Below are 18,320 nucleotides of genomic sequence, written 5' to 3'. Positions count from 1 at the left end.
TCTCTGTAGAGAATGGCCTGATGATATGATTCATGATTATCAAATCCTTCCACGATTATTCCGACCTCAGATGCAGACAACCAATAAGAAAACTACACACGTCATTGGATTGCTTGAATCCCAAACCAGCCCGCCCCGCCGTTCGATACAAGAAGAGAGCAGATGACTCGGAAAAGAAGGACCACATTTTCTAAATGGCTGAGAGACTACACAGACTATGCTAAAAGAAGAAGGATCGAAGGATACCTTCCTTCTAAGAGCCCCAACCGACCGATGCGATGCAATATGGGAACGGTAAATTATTCATCACTGGTGAATTTAATAATACATCCTCACCCGTACGGCAACGAGCAGTCAGTGCAGAAACTTATATTTATTCATAATATACTTTATAAACTTACACTCTCTACGGAGATGGAACGATGCATGAATCAAACTATAAATTGCTTGGCATCAGCCAGTGGAAGAAAAATAATCGCTTCTGGAATGGGCGGCAAAACTCAAGCCATTTATATCAGGGGGGTCGGGGGTCCACTCTCTCAAGCATTTCTATGAGAGTGGGAAGTCTGTATGTGAAAATTCACTTGACCAACAACGGCGTCACATCCTTACAGTGTCCCTTTGTAGTATTTTTTTTTTGTTCCTGTCGGAAGATGGTAGGATGAGGGTGGCTGGGCAAGAACTCGCACTGCACCAGAAGCAGTTATGAATGGCTTTGCTACGGTTCATTGCCAAAATCCAACCCTCTCCAAGAGAGTTTTCTGGGAGAAGATGGAGGACGTCGACGATGGTAGTGCTGCTGCTGCTGCTTATAAAGAAGAAAAATTATTGCTTTCTATTCCCCAAGTAAGTATTAAAGTATTCAACGACTATATCTCCCGATATGGTGCGGAGTGTGACCACCGTTCTCTGTGTAGCGCTCCGGGTAGTGCTGCGCTGCAACATTTTATTATTAAGCATAAAACTACGATGGGAACTTTGTATGTGAATGTTATACGGAACGGAAAATTATGACAACCGAGCAGCGATTAATGTTTAATATAGTTTTGGTCCATTGCTCTCCGGTTCAGGTTTCGGATTCGGACATAATGGAAGGCAAAGTGCAATAAAACAAAGTTCCAGCCATAAAGAGAGATAAAAGATTAATGGTTCTTTGCAATACTTGCCGTAAGCACGTCTCTGCGTTCGTGATGCTGCAGGATGGAATTCGGATTTCTAGTTTTTATTGCACACCATTAGAAATTTTGCAAGCATCGTTATACAACATTCTAGAAAGATTAATGTCTGGAAGTCGTGGAACTATGGAAAGCAATCATGCTAGAGGTGAAGATATTACAAGAAAGTCATCCAAATTTAAAGAATTTTGGGAATTCTAAACCTTATAAAGCCTATTTTTATCAATGGAATAACAATTGATAAGGGCCCGTCCCTTTACCACATGCACAACTTAGAGGAAGGGAGGTGGTACAGAAATGTCCATGCTTGTTCACGGGGATCTGAAGTACGGTATTGGTGCCAAGTTAGGGGGGTGCATGGCACAATAATTAGGAGCAAAGTATCGGTTTGCAATCCACATAATTTTCATGCAGTTAAAAAAACTACAAGGGACTGCCCTATAAGGTTGTACGCAATGGTGACGTAGGCCTACGTGGTCTTTAGTATGACGAACTTGACATAGATGGCCCACAGCAACTCACGAAGAGCTACTGATTCCAATCAATAGCGGTGCGGCTTCAGCCTCCTTCTATGGATTAAGCTGGGTTTGGACTAGGCAAGTCAAATGATCAACTCAGTTGAATTCAATTGACTTGAAAAGTTGAGCCTGGTTCAACTTTTTTCAATTCAAGTGAGTTGATCAAGTCAGTTGAATGGCATGGTTTACACGTTCAATTCGCGTTCGTTATGTACTCGTGAACAATGTTTAACGCCACGCGCCGAAAGCACTGCTGCTGCTGCAACTGATGCCGACGACCGGACACCACACACGGTGATTGGAACTGAATTTGATCAGCGGTTGAGGCCAGCCTTGGTAGCTAGCTGCTTGCGGGGAGCCTTTCGTTGTGTACTGGAGAACACTACCACTCACCAAGTGGTGATTGAATAAACACCGTTTGGTGAGACCGGGTGGAATTCAACTTTGAAATCTGTGTTAGGGAAATCGCTTTTCGTAAGCAATCGGTGATCATTTTAACTATCAAAGCAACAGTTGCACATTCGTGTAATTTTCAATAGTATATTTGGAAAAATGATAAAGTCTTAAATTTAACAGTAATTGAAATATATCTGATCGATTGGTGATAAAATTATTGAAATTGGTCCACGGGCAGCTGAGTTATTAACGTTAAAATTCTTTCATAATTTTGTTACATGTTCCATTTTCGGTTTTCACAAAGTGTACCCCCATATAGAAATCACAGACGTAGTCCTACGTCAAAATTGCCTTGAAGTAGTTGATGGTGAAGTGGTAAGCATGATAGCATTTCACCCCAAGGGCCTGAGTTCAATCCCAGTCAGCTCAGACGGGATTTTCTGAGGCATAAAATCCCTGATCACGCGTTGATGGGTCTATAGGTAAGGTCCAGGTGAGGGAGCTGCCCCCCTGGCGTCGGTGGCATTGGTATTCAGAATATTGACGGAAATCAAATCAAATGTATAATTTTCTTTAAACTTCAATTTAAATTTTTCAACATTATGTGGCCACCCGGGAAAACTAGGATCACTAGAAATTCACCGGGAATTGAAAACAACCGGGAATTTTATTGCATCCTTCACATAGTTTGTATACTTATCTTACTCCTAATTTATTTTGAAAATCTATCTAGGTCAATGCTATTATGCATATATTTTATCATATTTGAAGATATTGATGATTTCTTAAATGAGGCTTTAACGGCGCCGGTGGTGTAGTGGTAAGCGTGATTACCTCTCACCCCAGCAGGCCTGGGTTCAATCCCAGTCGGCGCCGCCGGGATGTTCTGAGGCATAACATCTCTGATCACGCCTTCCTTCGGATGGGAAGTAAAGCCGTTGGTCCCCGGTTCATGAGTTGATGGGTCGATAGGTAGGGTCCAGGTGTGGGAGCTGCCTTCCTGGCACGTCGGTAGCATTGGTGCTCAGCACGGAAAACAAGATCGACGGAAAAAACAAACCAAAGGAAAAAAAAAAAAAAAAAAGTTCCAAGTGTTTTCAAAAAAACCGTGGAGCTCTAGGATCAGTTCCAAACATTGACCACTTTTAAGGATTTTTAGGATCTTCCGGAGGACGGTCCGAAGGCCATCTGGGTCCATGTTTATGTCACGATCCCAAATTCATTCTAATATCACAGTTCCTAACGTTTTCAAGAAAACTACGGAGTTCTAGGATCAGTTTCGTGAATTTTCCACTTTCACGGATGTTCCGGATCTCCCGGAGGACGGTTTTATGCACATCCAGGTTCATGTTTATGTTATGAGCTCAATTTTTTTTATATCACAGTTCCTAATTTGTTATATGCGACAGTTAGAAGATACTGAGAGGTTAGCACATATCATCGGCAAGAGACGTGCGTGTGAGAAAATTTGCGAAAAATCTAAGGGCACCGGTGGGATTCGAACCCACAATTCCCATTCAGTACACGGGTGCATTGCCAATTATACAACGGTGGACCTATGGTCTACGGATGTATTTGGCTAATGACATATGAGTTTCGAATCCGTTTCCCTCCCTTAGTCTTTTTGCGCAAGCGTTCTCAATACACAACAATCATCTATTACCGACGATATGTGCTTGTACCGCAACCACTCAGTATCGGTCGATGTGAACAAACACAACTCGTCTCTGTTCTACATCACACATGTTGGATACGGGATGTCCAATGCAGTATGAATAGAGCAATGAGCTGCTGGCCTCACCTCCGACCACCGGGCCATAGTGATGATATATCATCAAATTAATTTTCGATTTAGGTTAGCGACTGAAAGTCAATTTTTTTTTTATCATCACTATGGCCCGGTGGTCAGAGGTGAGGCCAGCAGCTCATTGCTCTATTCATACTGCATTGGACATCCCGTATCCAACATGTGTGATGTAGAACAGAGACGAGTTGTGTTTGTTCACATCGACCGATACTGAGTGGTTGCGGTACAAGCACATATCGTCGGTAATAGATGATTGTTGTGTATTGAGAACGCTTGCGCAAAAAGACTAAGGGAGGGAAACGGATTCGAAACTCATATGTCATTAGCCAAATACATCCGTAGACCATAGGTCCACCGTTGTATAATTGGCAATGCACCCGTGTACTGAATGGGAATTGTGGGTTCGAATCCCACCGGTGCCCTTAGATTTTTTCGCAAATTTTCTCACACGCACGTCTCTTGCCGATGATATGTGCTAACCTCTCAGTATCTTCTAACTGTCGCATATAACAAATAAAAATTGACTTTCAGTCGCTAACCTAAATCGACAGTTCCTAATATTAAAAAAAAACCGCAGAGCTCTAGGATCAGGTTCATGGATTGACCACTTTTACGGATGTTCTGGATTTTTCGAGGACCGTTCCGTTGTCTCCAGGATCCATATATAGGAACCATGACTGTATTCTGTCTAATTGTGAACATTTGTGCCCATTAATCTAAATTACAGATCTTGCGCCACTTGCAAAACCCTACAAACACACCTTTCAAAAAAAAAAAACGTGTTACAACTCTTTTCACTTTTTAAAAAAGCAGACGACTCTATTTTCAATCACCCTAGGGATTCTGAAGGTACCAACAATTTTGAAATTCATTAACAAATGGCTAAGTTGTGCCATTTCAAACTAGCCGTTACACGTTTTTCGGAGGCTTCGTAGTCGGCGTAAAGTTTTTTACGCACCGTATTCGGAGTGTTAATGAAAACATTTGAAAAACATTGAAGAGGGTATTTTTTATATTTAAGCTTCAAACATTTTATAGGATTTTTCCCCAAAATATCTTAAATTTTTGTAACGTATATATTTTAACTGGAAAGCAATTATGTTTCCTTAAGACTTTGCTTCAAAATTTTGAAAAATTGTGCAGGATACCCGAGGAAGTTCACTCGGAAGATGTCTTTTTATAATCCTTAGAAGTATTAGCAAAATATTTTAAAGCGTTGGTCTCACCTTGACTATGTGCTGGTTTAAAAGGCTATCGACTTAACCTCGCTTCCTTAAAGTGATGATTTTAACTGTGCAATGTTCTGAATCCCGGAATCCCCTCATTTCGATTATCTTTTGAGGTAAAATAGTTTTGTTGTCTTGAACAAACTGTTGATTCCCCTGCATTGAGAAACCTTATATTAAAACCATTAGAAGAAGTCTTTCCTGAGCGAAGCCATATTTTAATCAATAAAATATGTTCTGTGGTGATTGAGCCAAATCCTTCCATACATTCTTCGACCGGAAAGTTGTCCCACACTCGCATACTTAATTCCCTGATGGAACCCTGGACGTGGAGTGCGTCATCTGCAGACACCCTGCTGCTAGTGCTTGATCAGAACCAGCAGCAGAAGAAGACAACGACCGACAGCCAACCATCAGCAGCATCAGCATCAGCTACAAAGTTAGAGGGAAAGTTATTCCAAATATTTTCCCATAATCAAGCCCGGGGATCTAGTCAGCAAAAGCTATGAAAACTTTGGCAAATTGCTTGGCCCCATCCTCGTTTCCTTCGAAGCTCAAATTGTCCCTGCTCACCACAGCAGTCTTCCCAGCCACCCACCTCACAGCCTTCGTTATGGTTGTATTTTTATTATTTTGATTTTTGCCGCACTATCTCATCTAGGAGACGTGCTTCCTTTGTTCACCACCCGGAGCTAGTGCTACACATCCAATATTAAATTTTATAAGAGTAAACAAAATTTCGTCAGTTTATTCTCTATACATGTGAGCCACCCTTCCCTTGGAAAAAGGGGGTGCGAAAAGGAGCTTCTCTTGGAGCTTCATCAACTTAAACTTATAGCTCCAAGCTGTAACATTGTTTGGCAAACGCCATTCACATTTCACCCAATATACAGCTTTAATCTACCACCCTCATTCCTACTAGTTCGGAACCGACCAGAAGGGGTCCAACCTATGGCGTTCCAAGTCAAACTCCCTGACTCAAACCTTCGGTGCCTGCAGCCTGTGGCCTGTGACAACCCCATTGGCTCCGCTTATGGGTGGGATGGATCCAAGGGGATGATGAGCTCTGAGAAAACCTCCTCACGAGAAGCCAAGAGTGAACTAGAGATAAACTTTCAAATTATATCCCAACATCATCAAACTTCGAAGCCACGAGCTCTCTCTCTCTCTCTCTATTTCTGTAGAGCGCTCTGCTCCGGGATGTGTGCGGGTGTGGGACGGTCAAGCAATTTGATCCAACCCTCTCCACTTTCTTCCATCGTTCAATTTTCCTGTTTTTTTTTCCACATCGAATCGTCCCTTGGTTTCACCTTCCTCCTTGTGAGCTAGCCGTCCGGCGATCCCTGCAGTACACTGTTATAGAGTATAATATTCTTGCATATATAATTAACTTTTAGGGTTTAAAATTTTATAGCTTCATGCTGATACTGATGGCTGCAGCACATGAAGCTATATCTGGAGCTAATATGGTGACTGTAGTCGTTGCGTTAGAATCAACACTTATCTTATCTCGTGTGATTGCTGTGTCAGAAGCTGCCATTTGGATACCTATCTTTGAGTTTGACTTATACAGGATGTGACTCTGTGTAGCGTAAATGACTTTGGAAGCGTTTAGAATCATCCTGTTCTTTCAAGTAGTAAACATATCCAATTTTTGTTGGTGAAGTACGGCATCACCTTGATCCTGAATACTTCAGCGCCCATGAGTTAATTGGTCCAAACCGGGCTAAATATAAATATAGTTTTCATCTGCAACATCGCTCATCTCAAGGTGACAAGGAGAGTTTATGTCAAAGTATAGTTTAAAATTGATGGTAGCTTAAGGCAACGGATGAAAAAGTGAACGTAAAACGCTGTCCAGACTGGAGAGTTATAACATGTTATAATGGTTGTCAAATAATTGCAACACAGAAAGCACCATCAAGATAGCGCTATAACATGTTATAACTCTGTAGTCTGAACGTACTATAAAATTCACGGTAGATAGCAGCTACTTGATGACCTTTTCCATGTGTGTTTTTTCCTTGATTTGTTTTCCGTACTGCTACCGACGCCTGGACCCTACTTATCGACCCATCAACTCATGGACCGGGGACCAACGGTTTTACTACCCTTCTGAAGGAAGCCCGAGTAGAAATATACCATAAGTTGAATCGTTACTATTATTAATGTTTCTTTCCGGTTGTCATCACCATAAAATTCATAATCCGTTTAAAAAAAAAAATCAACCATATAGGACTTCGGAAACTTCAGGAACCTTGTTCCGTTTATGTTGCTGAGCTAGCAGCAATCATCTTCGCATTGGGGATGATTTCCGACATGCCCACAGACCATTATTTCGTCTTCTCGGATAACGTTTGCATTAAAAAAATGGACTTTTTTCGGATGGTGATAAAAAAAAGCTAAGACAGATAATTTCTTTTGATAAATTTCCCATTGAAAAAAATTCTACGCCCTTGCGAGCGGCCTTCCGGCAGTTGGGCAGTTCGCTGACTTGGGTACCACACCGATATTCAGCCGCTCTATCTCCTCCAACGGTCGCTTCGAGTAGTGGGCCGACGCCAGATCCGGCCAGAACACCGCGTCTTTGCCCTTATGGTATTTCTTGATGAGCGACGCAACTTCCGGCAGGCATTTCGAACTATAAATTTCCCCGTTCAAGGCCAGCCCGGAGCGAAAGAAGAGCGGCTTTGACATCCCCTTCTCGCTGATTGTCAGCCACAGCAGCACCTTCTTGGGGAACTTGGTGTGTGAACTGAACTTCAACTCGGAGCTCACTTCCTTCGTGGGGGAAGTAAAATACGAAGTGCCCTGCCAGTCGTTGCCATCCAGGGTGAGATAGGTCTCGTCATCCATCACCACCGTCACGTCGTGATTCGCCGGGAAAAACGAGTTGACCATCTTATTTAGCCGCTGGCGCTGCGTCATTGCCTGCAGCTCCGAAGCCAGTGGACGTGACTTCCGCTTCCTGACATATATGTTCATGTTCGCAGGGTACTTTTTCACTGTTTGGTCGGTTGCACCGACCTCCCGGCCAAGCGCACGCAGCGATGTAGCCACTTTTCACTCGGTCTTTCTCTTCAACATCCTTTGGAGCTTCTTGTCGCTCAGGGTCGTCGGCTGTCCGGAACCGGGCTTTCTTTCGATGCTCTGATTGTAGTCTAATAGTGCCAAGATGTTGTAGATGCCGGAACGGGCGTATCCGGCGTCCACAAAGTGCCGCACGATGTCCGTTTTCGACGCGGCGGGGTGCCGTTCTTTGAACGTGCACGCTTCTGAACGGAGTTCCTTCACTGTTTTTGCCATCACGGTTAGAGTTCGACTGATAGAGCTGTCATATTTTGTCTGCTGACTCATGGGTTACTAAGATTGATGCTGCATGGGTAGTTTCGTTAGTGCGGGTTAAGGTAAACTCATGAAAAATCGACAATTTTTGTCCATTTTTTTAAATGCAAACGTTAGTCTCAGTTCGATTGAGTCTATTCGGTCGATGAAACAAGGTAGGCACCCATCTTATTTCCTTTCAAAGGTAAGGGAACAGATGAGTTTGCTGGTCGAAAGATCATATTTGAGAACCTTTGTATAAGTCCCCTCACATTGCTCAATCCCATGCAATGAGAAGGCAGACTCTCTCGCAAAGGCGAGATTTATGATAGAAGAATTTCACATGATGAATTTTTCCCATTAGCACGTCAGAGTTCTGTTTTAAGTTGGCAAAACGATTGGACAAGTAATTCTCTTGGGCGGTGGTTACATTCCATTATTTCAAATGTTTCTTGGAGAGCGTGGTTCAAAGGTCTGGATGTATGTCGGGGATTCATTCGCGTGATGTCAAGATTTATATCCAACCACTACTCGCTAGACGCACATCTCTACAGAATAAACCTCTTTGACAGCAATGTATGTAGGTGTAGAACCGGTTATGAATACATCGATCACGCCGTTTTGGTATTGCCCGGATAATGACGCCTCCCTACATGCAGACGATCTACGAACTCCTTTGTTTGTCTGGTGTTAGAGTTTGATGTGACCATCCACTCCTTTCCAAACAATTTCCAGCGATTGTGTCCCAGTCTTATTATCCTCCTGTTTCTGTGCTACTTGCCCCATGCCAAGATTTGGTCAACCGTCCGAGAGTAGTATCTGAAGGAGGCTCCAGAAACCAGTTTCCTTACTAACTCCTTCCAATCGAAATTGTTACCCAGCGTTGCCAGAATTTTTAAAGCTTATCGGTATCAAAGGTTTTAAAAAATCGGTATCTATCGGTATTTACTGTTCTAATTAATTTTAATTTTTGCCGTTTTTGAAAGCGAAAATTTAACTTTTAAGCTATGATCGGAAAATTCCGGAAGAAAACTTCGGGGAATGCTTGAATTAGCTTCAGGAGGAAGCTGAAAACAACATCCAGAGAAACAAGAAAGAAGCTCTCCTGGAGGAAATTTGAGCAGAGTTCTGAAAGAAGTCGGAAAAACATCCGCGGAACTTACAAGACATAAGTTAAGAAACTTCTGGTGAAAATTTAAAGAAACTTTCAGAAAAAATTGGATTTCACAGTCAAAGGAAAACAGAAAAGTTTTGGAAATCGGAAATAAATTCCAAAAGTAGCCATTTCCAGGGGAAGGCAGAAGAAACTCGGAAAAACTTTCCAAAAGAATTAAAAAACCAACTGGACAAAATTCCAGAACTAGACGAATGAAATTTCTGGGAGAAGTTTAATTGAACTTCCTGGAAAAGACCGAAGAAACTTCCTGCCCAAGTAGCAATTTTGGTTTTATGTGGGTTCTGTAGACCCTGATTTAGACTTGTAGCATGCTTTAAAACCACTATAAAACTTGCAATCTTACCTGCAGAAACTTCCTAAGGTAGATTGGGAAAAAAATACTGCCGAAAGGCGGAAGCCAGAGCGCTTATGGAACAGTCGAAAGAAACAAGGACATAATTCTGGAAAAAAGAGCTCTTGGGGGATGTTCCAATGATCCAGAAAATTTGCCAAATGGTCATAGAACATCCCTGAAGACCCCGCAATGCCCCTGAAGTTCTTGGAACATTCCTGAAGTGTACTTAAGAATATTCCATATTTCCTGGGGATGTTTTGGAGTACTCTGATCATCTTTGAAATACTTGGAACTTCCCTGATTATAATGAGACTACCGGAATATCTCTAATCAACTTTGAAGGTCTCTAAACTTTCTTGAAGATTACGAAATTTCTTAAGCGCTCTCACAATTTTCTTGCATTTATTGTAACATCAGTATTGGAGTTCTCTGATCTTCCCGATTTTTCTAATTTTTAAAAGTGATAGACACTGCCATTAATAAGCACGAAACTTCCGATAAAATGTTCTCACAATGTGCTGATGTTCGTGTAACTTCCCTGCTGAAGTTTTCGGAACTAGCCTGAGTTTCTCAGAACTCCTTTCAAATTTACGATTTCCTTGAAATTTATTGATCTGATCTGATTGTCCTGATGTTCTCGGAGCCTTCTAAAGTTCTCTTAATTCTCCTGAAAATAATGAAACTGTTCTGAAAACCATTACATTTTCCAGAAATTCTTTGGACTTGTGAAGTATCCAAGATATTTATGATGTTTCCTTAAGTTCACTGGTGTTAGCTGGACCGGGTTTTAGAATTTTAACAGAAGTTATTAAAACATTCTTTACTGGACCCGCAATCAAAATCTATAAGCATCCCGGAAGTTACGGGAAGAATCATTCGAGCGAAGGCTGAAGAAGCTTCCAAGAGAAGTCGAAATAAGTTTTCGAGAGGAATCATAAATAGAAAATTCCAGAGGAAAGTTGGAAGAAAATCCAGGAAGTTAAATAATGTTTAAAAAGTATTGCTCGATTTCTCCGAAATTACCAGAAAGAGCCATCGACTGTTTATCGATTCACGGAATGCAAAAACGGTGAGGAAATTAAAACATTAATCGAAAGAATATCTATAGGACATTTTTGAAGATGATTTTTTTTAGTATTTTAAAGACTCAAAAAATTTGAGATATTCAAAAAGATACAAGTCTCACACAATAATTTTCTCCGAAATTCTTAGCGCTGGTAGGCAATAATCGTTTTGGTTATTTAAAAAAAAATCGGTATAATACCTCAAAAATCGGTATTCTGAGGAACCTTATCTGTACATTGGTATCTAGTTCGGAAATCGGTATAAATACCGATAAATCGGTATATCTGGCAACGCTGTTGTAACCCATTAACTTCGAGCCCAGAACTACTGCTGTTCAAAATGTAAATTCAAACATTACGGATTTTTGGCTCCGCAAAGTATCACACATTACTGAGCCTAGTAAATAAACCAATTAGTTTAAGAAATATATAGGACAATGTATGGAATAAACCATGTTCGGTAACGATTCCCTGAATGACAAATTAACAGTACCTTGAAGTTTAACTCAGCATTGCAAACTTGCTAACTCAATTCAATACAATTACGTGTGAAAGAATTTCAATGTGTCAGTAACGCATCTGGCAATTTTAAGTTTGGAATCATGGCTAACATTCATTGTTTCATTGTTTTTTTTTCATCTCGTCCGGCGTCTTCAATAATACAATTAATGTTACAGACCGAAAAAGAGGTTGAAAGGCAGAAGAGAGATAAGTAATAAATCAGTTCAATATATGTAGTTGTTGGCTTACGACCAATGTTTGTCTTTTAACGTAAGACTACGTCTGTGAGTACTTTACACTTTGTGAAAACCGAAAATTGAACATGTAATAAAATAATGAAAGATTTTGAACATTAATAGCTCAGCTGCCCCTGGACCAATTTCAATAATTTTATCACCAATCGATCAGAAATATGTCTACGCATCAATACCAATGCTTCCGACTGATGATTTCCAACAAAAAACTATTGAAAAAGTGGTAATGTGGTCATGTGGTCACTGTTTTCATGAAATAAACGTTCTTCCCAAACCCAGTCGTCATAATCGAGCACCACTTGGTTGCACATCATTCTGCTTTAACCTGAAAATATATAAAAGAGCGCTGCTATCTAGCCTCAACTCATCTTCCCTTCGGACGGCGTGGTGAGTAGGCATCAGATGCAGCAATAGCAGCAGTAGTAAGGTGTTGGCAGGTTAGGTAGTCCATTCTTCTATCCAACAAGCAACAATGACTGGTCGTGGCAAAGGAGGAAAAGGTCTTGGTAAAGAAGGCGCAGAGCATCATCGCAAGATTCTTCGTTATAACCGCCATCCGTCGTCTGGTTTGCCGTGGCGGTGTCAAACGTATTTCCGGTCTAATCTACGAGAAAACATGCTGAAGGTATTCCTGAAAAATGTGAACCGTGATGCTATCACTTACTCTGAACACGCCAAGCGTAAGCGGCCATGGATGTCGTTTACGTTTTGAAGCGACAGACGCACTCTGTACGGTTTCCGATGTTAAATCATCACCAACTTTGGCAACAAAACAGCTGTTTTCAGGGCCAACAAGCTTACAGAATTGGAATAGCACCCCCAACGACAACACAAAATGCTCTCCAGAGTGGATTTCTTGTAACCAAACTTGAAAGCAGGGGTGCAAGTGATTTTGATCGATTCTCTTCATCTTTCGTTAATAACCCGTTAATTGCCCTTTGCTTTCAAGATATTGACATTGGCAAACTACGCAAAAGGAGAGTGTCACTACTTGATAGCAAACTACTCATGCTGGGAGGAGTCTGAGCAGTTTACCGGCGTGTGCAAAAAGAAAGGCAATCAAAATTTCATTTTGTGATTGTTTCCCAAACACGGACATCATATTGAAACACCATCGTGATTATGCATTGTAGCATTCTCTGTATATTCCAATTCGTACAGTAAGTGCGTCAGTGTTTACACTCCGCGTTGGATAGAGTCAATATTCGAAGTGAATCAAGTGTTTATTGAGAAATTATGTAAAAACCTTCAACATGTCTTAACACATGGCTGCAAAATATATCCGCGATTATTGGAAGCGCGTGAGAGACCAGCAGGCAGGAAAACTATAGTCAAATATAGCGACTGTAAGGAAAACCTGCAAAACAGACGCGGACCGTTGCTGAACGCGTTCGATTGTGTCGAGCCAACAAGAAAGCGGGCAAAGGTAATCCCAATTTTAGGATTTATTCAATAACCGCCCAATTTCAAAAATTTGAATAATGCATTGTTCATTTTGGAGTTAAGTTCTAAACCATTTATTTTATTATTAATATATAAGTGAATGGAGCATCAAAAAAAATCTCGTAGTTCTACATCAACAATGCGGTCGTGCTTTGGATACAACCCTTAACTTTTTATTTTATTTCAGAAATCTTTGAATATAACTCACCCGTGAAGCAACCAAAAATCAAGGCAGAATATGGAGGTTACAGGAAATAACATGGATACGGCTACCCGGCAAAACCACCAAGATGAAAGATGAGGTAGGGGAAATGTCGGTTTCGGCAATACCTTAACTTATTATCGTCAGGGGGTAAACAAAGTCCTAGAACACTCAAATTTGGCCTATAAAGCTCGATTCAAAGTAAATCTGGACGCACGGTGGTTGGAACAAAAAACGTTTGTTGATGTTTCATTGGCGAAGAAGTTGGTGAAAAGTTTTTCTCGATTGATCGAAGCATCCCGAAATTACGGATCATGGAACTTGAGAAAAGCAAATTAATTGTGCACAAACATCGAGAGAACCCTTCGTGGTCTGCCTCAAAAATAGCAAAAGTGTAATCAAACGTTACAAGGATACTCTGAGTGTGGATAGAGAACAGCGCATCTATCATAAAAGTGGCACTAGGGAGAAAGAGCTGAGGAGAAAGGTGTTGAGGTACGTGAAAAGCAACCCAGGTGTCTCCATACGTGATTTGGCAAAGAAATACGATTCCAACTTTTCGACCGTGCGTAACATCCTTTCAAGAGAAGGATATAAGTCTTTTTGTGCCAGTAAACATCCGAATCGCTCACTGAAACAAAATTTAGTGGCCAAAAAGCGAGCACGATTACTATACGAACGAGTTTTGACGAAATTTGATGGCTGTATTTTAATGGATGACGAAACATATGTCAAAATGGATTATAAACAAATCCCCGGACGAAAATGTTACCTGCAACTGGTCGTGGAGATGTCCCTTCCAGGAATAAATTTGTTTTTGCTGATAAGTTTGCTCGGAAACTAATGATTTGGCAAGGAATGTGCAGTTGTGGCCTTAAAACCAAGGTTTTCATCACGTCTCATACAATGACGTCGAAGGTTTACATTAAAGAGTGTCTGAAAAAGCGGATTACCCTGAGTTCAGACCGATCGAAACATTGGGCAATTGTCAAGCGAAAACTTCGAGGATGCGGTAAAGAAGTGACAAATGTACAACAAATGCGTTTAAAGTGGAATAAGTTCGCCGGTACAGTGTCACCAGCGACTGTGCAGATCATGATGGTATCGATCACAAGTAAAGTGCGACAGTTCGTTCGAAACGGTGAAATGTAAAAACTTGTTATAAAGCGTTTGAAAGCTGAATAAATACCCTTTTGTTTGACGTTTTGATCAACCGTGCATGTTGTTTAATTCTTGAGTTATGATCACTTGAATGCGTCCAAATTTAATTTGAATCGGGCTTTAGATGCTCTGAAACACAATGTATCCACATGCCAAAATTAAGCTCTCAAGGACGTTGATAGGTTAAGATATTGTGGAAGCCGTCATTTACCCTAATTGATCCACAACGAAAAAAAAAAAAAAAATGATGAAAAATCCAAGGTACATAGTTGGGACGTAATAGCCATGAAGACGAAGGTGTGGATTCATTTTATTAATATGAATTTCTCTCATTTTCATCCACAGCAAAAATGTCAGATGAAATTCCATGGATGCTTCATCCGTACAACAGAGTTAATATTTTTGATGATTAATATTATAACGAAATAACAACAGCCAACTCATTCAAACTTGATTTTTTTTAATTTATTGATATTGCATAAGAAAACAATATAACTCTAAAGAAATTATAACGGAATTAATCACGCTAAAAATATATTTGTATCGCACTACTGTCATGAAATTATAAATAAGGTTGTATAAAACTAAATGATAAAAGCATTATTACCTGATCGGTTCTACAAAAAAAAAAAATGTTCGGGAAAAGTGCAATTTTGAATGGTAACCATACTTAACGGCGTACTTGAGCGTATGGTAAAATCTTCAATTACAATAACAGTTATCAACAATAAGATTCAGCTTATCTTGGGTTTATAATTATTTGAGGATAACATGTATCATCTAATTATTTACTTTTATAATTGTAGAACGATAACAGGTATAGTAACTTTACAATACTTGTTTATTCGGGAGGTGTGATCAGAGATTTATGCCTCAGAAAATCCCGAGGGCGCTGACTGGAATTGAACCCAGGTCTTCTGGGGTATGAGGAAATCACGCTTACCACTATATCCCAGCGTCGTTATTTTTCCATATCGTTCATGATTAAAGTTGTGAATTGTACGGGATTTATGGCGATTGAATCCACGTGTCTTCTGTACCTAACTGGAGTAGGTGTTTTTTACATAATGTAGCACCAAGTTTAGAAACAGGAAAGATAGGAAGTAACTAATCTTTTCAACCGTTGGGGCAGATTCCAGAATTCAACGAGAGGTTGAAAATGATGCTGAAAGAAATCTTCAACCCGAGGTCTGTAATTCGAGCATCATCACTCTAAATAGGTGGCTGCGATCCACCAGCAAAATGTACGGAGCCTCACATGCGACGACTTAGATGTGCTCGTTCGATAAATTCTCGTTGACGCTGAATTGTTAGCTGAACAGATCAAAACTTGTATACTCCTTTTTTGTAAATTCATTTATTTATCAAGCCTCAAATGCGAAAGCTTTACGGAGCCGAAATTCATTTTACTTGTTACAATGTTTCTTAAAAATAGAATTAGTACAAGAGGTGTCCGAATACTCGCGGCTTACTCGAGGTTACGGACTACAATCTACTAAAAGGTAGGAAAGGGATCAAGGAAAAGGTGCACAAGGATGTGATTGATATTTATCTCCACCGCCGTTTGCTGGCTGCTTTTCCACGATTGACCATGGGCAGATGCAGTGAGGTGACTGGTGGTTGTTTACAACTGCAACGAAACATAAAAAGAGGGGCTTAGGAAGGGCAACGATGAGAGAACAGAAACTAAAATTGATACACGAACAGACAAATCGCTATCACACTCTCAAACGCTAGTAATTTTAAACGTCTAAGTTGGTGATCGTCGAAAGCATTGGCCATTTAGAAGCTAGTTGCTTCAAAAGAGTATTCATCAAAACAATGCCACCTACAATTCAAGAAAACGCAAGCATGGCTGCATGTTGTCCTGGCTGTAGAACTGGAATATCCGGAGCCTTGGAAGAAGCTGGAAGCCACGGAGAGTCCCTATCAACATCAATCGTTTGAAACCCGGTGGAGGGGCTTTCGGGACATTACCGCTACATCCTGGTTTCTTCAAGATGACTCGAGCTTCAATTCGAGAGGCCTCCTGAGGCTGTTGCGTGATAATTTTGGATCGCTTCCTAGGTGGGGCTTTGAAGACGAAATGACTTCCCTCGCCAACATTAGGGTCACTTCGCCCTGGTCATCAACCGAGAGAATGTCGAAGGGGTTACTATACGGGGAAACTTGGGAACATGGAGTAACTGATCTTAGGATTTCAAAGACCGCTGGAGTTTTTCTCACTGCTGTTTGAATTTTGGACAATCAGTGAGAGCATGTGGAATATCATTTTGGGGAGGCACGACAAGAACCCTCCCTATGTGTTCTCCCCACATTGATCACAGCGTGGCTTGTTGTTCTAGTCGAAATTCTACTACTACACAATGTTTGTTTTGATTCGCTATGACAGTTTGACAGACAAAATGAGGGGTTATTGGATTTTCCCATGTTTCGAGGGGTGAATCGATTAGCTTGGGACCGAAGAGAGTACCAGAGCTGAGCCAAAAAGTTGAGCACGTTATTTCGGGACCTTCTAGTCTTAGAGTTACCTCTATGGTAGTAGGCTATCGCGACGTAATCTGGTAGTACCGGCGAAGGTCACACGAAACGAGTCCGAAAGCGTGTAAGTTTTCTTCGTTCCGACGAGGTAACAAAAGCTGCAATTTCCAAACCTACGACTGGATGCCTTCCTTCAAATAACAACTGAAGTGCGGTAAAAATCGGTAGAACTGTTTCAAACACATCGTTGGTACTTGAGCGGTCGGCGTTCATCTCTTTTTACACACACCTCACCATCCCTCTCGAAAGGGGGAGTTTGGTAAAGAGAGATGAAAAAACCGATTTGTACCTCCTTAAAAGTTGTCCTAGCTCGCTATCAGCTATCTATATGCAATTTTCACACTGCCATACTCTAACGGAACTATCAACTCTTCAACTCTATACTTTCATCTCCTCCATCTATCGTATAAAAACTACCACTTTAGTCTGTTATTTGAAATAAGCATCTTCAACTATAACGATTTTAAATTGGCTCACTACTTGACTAGCCTATTGGTCCCAAGCAAATCGATTAACGTATCCCATTCTAGTATAAATTCCAGTACTACACTATGTTTGTTTTGATTCGCTATGAAAGTTTGACAGATAAAATGAGGGGTTCATGGATTTTCAAGGTTTCGAGGGGTGCATCGATTAGCTTGAGACCGAAGATTGTAATAGAGCAGAGCCAAAAAGTTGAGCTCCTTTTTTCGGGACCTTATAATCTTAGAGTTATCTCTATGCTAGTAGCACGCTTGTCATAAAACAGTTGCGGAAACATCAATATGACTTATTTCAATCATAAAAGTCGTTATGGAAGTGACCTACTTGGAAAGGTCCTTCATTTGTTTTCTTTATTTAGTTTAGTAATTTTTAATGCTTGTTAAATGACACAAAAACTTCTGATTGTGTACAAATTTAGAAAATCGCGCAATTACCGACCACCTGATGAATTCACACATACTTAAACATTTTCTTATGTTTGGATTCTGTTAGTTCATATAGTTTTAGCATGCTAGGGTCAATAAACACTCCACCGGAGACGAATCAGCCCAGGGCTGAAAGTCTCCTTAATAAAGATATAAAAAATGAACACCTTTTTATAGATGGTTAGAAATGCTATCTAACACGTGATATACGCTGTCTTGCAATGAGCACTAATACATCTAGTATTCACTGGAAATCCTATGTATGAGTGCTCATTGCAAGACAGCCTAT

The sequence above is a fragment of the Ochlerotatus camptorhynchus genome, unplaced genomic scaffold (genome assembly GCF_037179485.1).
Source record: "Ochlerotatus camptorhynchus isolate MF236.1 unplaced genomic scaffold, CSIRO-AGI_Acam_v1.1 ptg000066l, whole genome shotgun sequence".
Classification (NCBI taxonomy): domain Eukaryota; kingdom Metazoa; phylum Arthropoda; class Insecta; order Diptera; family Culicidae; genus Ochlerotatus; species Ochlerotatus camptorhynchus.
Note: the sequence above shows the minus strand (reverse complement) of the source record.